The sequence below is a fragment of the Pan paniscus genome, chromosome 14 (genome assembly GCF_029289425.2).
Source record: "Pan paniscus chromosome 14, NHGRI_mPanPan1-v2.0_pri, whole genome shotgun sequence".
Classification (NCBI taxonomy): domain Eukaryota; kingdom Metazoa; phylum Chordata; class Mammalia; order Primates; family Hominidae; genus Pan; species Pan paniscus.
Window position 1 is genome coordinate 8499245 of NC_073263.2, and position 2684 is coordinate 8501928.

Genomic DNA, 2684 nt, shown 5'->3' on the forward strand with positions numbered 1-2684 from the left:
CCAGAACACTGCTGCTGGGGTCTGAACGTCTGTCCCTCACATAGGATTCTAGAACACTGCTGTTGGGGTTTGAATGTCCCTCACATAGAATTCCAGAACACTGCTGCGAGTGTCTGAATGTTTGTCCTGCAGATGGGATTCTAGAACACTGCTGCGAGGGTCTAAATGTCGGTCCCTGACATAACATTCCAGCACACTGCTACGAGGTTTTGAAATGTTTGTCCCTCACATAGGATTCCAGAACACTCCTGCTGTGGTCTGAATGTTTGCCCCTCACATAGGATTCCAGAACATTCCTGCTGTGGTCTGATTGTTCCTCACATAGGATTCCAGAACACTGCTACGAGGTTCTGAATTTTTGTCCCTCACATAGGATTGCAGAACACTGCTACAAGGGTTTGAAAGTTTTTCCCTCACATAGGTTTCCACAACAGTACTGCTGGGGTCTGAATGTTTGTCCCTCACATAGGATTCTAGAACACTCCAGCTGGCTTCTGAGTGTTTGTCCCTCACATAGGATTCCTGAAGACTGCTGCTGTCACTATAGTCGTTGCGAGTGTCTGAATGTTTGACCTTCACCAAACACTAAATATCCTGCCCCTTTAGTCTTGGACTTTCCAGCCTCCAGATCTGTGAGCAATAATCTCTGTTGTTTATGAATTACTCAGTCTAAAGTATTTTGTTATAGTAGCCTAAAGAGACTAAGAGAGCATCACCTGCCCTGTCACCTCATCACCGCATTACTAAAGCTATACTAACAGCAGTCACTTTTAGTGGGTGCTTCATGCATGAGAATAAAGGGAAAAAATTGCAAGGCATACTAAAATCCAAAAAAAGAGAAAGATACAATTTGTGTCAACAGAGCAAGCTTCAGAAGCAGACAAAGATATGATTTTGGAATTTTTTTAAACCTCTGGAGAATATGCTAAGGGCCTAATGAGTGAAGTAGACAGCATTCAAGTGTAGATGGGTAATGTAATCAGAAAGACAGACATTGTAAGAACCTTCAACATAATGTAGTGGTAAAAAATGTGGTAAATAACTGAAGAATACCTCTGATGGCTTATTAGTAGACTGGACTCAGCTGAGTAAAAATCTCTGAGCTTGAGGATTTATCATCAGAAACTTCAAAAACTAAAGAAAAGAAACACTGAAAAGAACAGAAGATGATATCCAAGACTGTGGGACAACTACAAAAGGTGAAACAGAGTAATGAGAATACCAGGAGGAGAAGAAATAGAAGAAAGTTCTGCAACAACCATGTCTGAGAACTTCCAGTATTAATGTCAGACACCAAACCAAAGATCCAGGAAGCTCCGAGAACACCAGGCAGAATAAATGCCAACAACCTACACTTGGACATATAATTTTCAAACTATATGAAATGAAAGATAAAGGAAAACTCTGAAAGAAACCAGAGGTGGGGCAGAAAACACCTTACCTACAGAGACACAAATATAAGAACTGCATTCAACATTGCAGAATCTGTGAAAGCAAGAAGACAGTGAAATGAAAAATTCCAAATATTGACAGAAAAAAACCCACCAACCTAAGTTTCTGTACCCACTGAAAACACCCTTCAAAAGTAAAGGAGAATTAAGGCCTTCCTCAGAAAAATAAAAATTCAAGAAACTTGTTGCCAGGAGACCTGTCTTGCAAGAAATGTTAAATGAAATTCTTTAGAGGGAAACAAAAGATATATAACTGAAACCTGGATCAACATTTTTTAAAAAAGAGCATTAAAGAATTGTGGTACAATAAAAACCTATGTATTTATTCTTAATTGATCTGACCAAGAAGTTCATAGACAATAACAAATACACACAGATAGATTATGTATGCTTATACACAAGTGAAATGAGTAACACTAATACAAGGAATGGAATGGAAGGATGGGAGGGAGGAATTGTGGTATAATAAAAACATGTATTTATTCATAATTGATCTGACCAATAAGTTTGTAGATAATAATAAATACACACAGATAGATTATGTATGCTTATACACAAGTGAAATAAGGAGCAATAATACAAGGAATGGAATGGAAGGATGGGAGGGAGGAATCAGGTGTTTTCTTTGTTAAGCAGCTAGTCACCTGTGAAGTGGGATAGTGTTATCTGAAAGTGGACTTGAATTGGTTGTAAATGTATATTGAGGAATTAGGTGTGTTCTTTGTTAAGCAGGTAGTCTTATTTGTAGGATAGTGAGATAGTGTTATTTGAAAGTGGACTTGAATTTGTTGTAAATGTTACTGAAGAATTAGGTGTTTTGTTTGTTAAGCAGGTAGTCTTATTTGTGGGATAGTGGGATAGTGTTATTTGAAAGTGGACTTGAATTGGTTGTAAATGTATATTGCAAATTCTGTGGCAACTAGTTAAAAAAAAGTTTTAAAAAGAGAAGTACGTGCTAAGAAAGACAGGGAAAATGTAGTCAACTAAAATCATCAATGAAAACTGCAAAAGGCAGAAAAAGAGTGGTAGACAAAAGAATGAAGACTGAGGAGAATGAATAGAAAACAGTAACAAATATAGTAGATATTAATCCAATGATATCAATAATCACTTTGAATGTTAATGGTATGAATGTACCAATTCAAACAGAGATTGTCAGAGTCTATCAAAAGACAGACACATCTTGTTTCACTGCACTTTGCTTTATTGTGTTTTGTGACCATGTGTTTTACA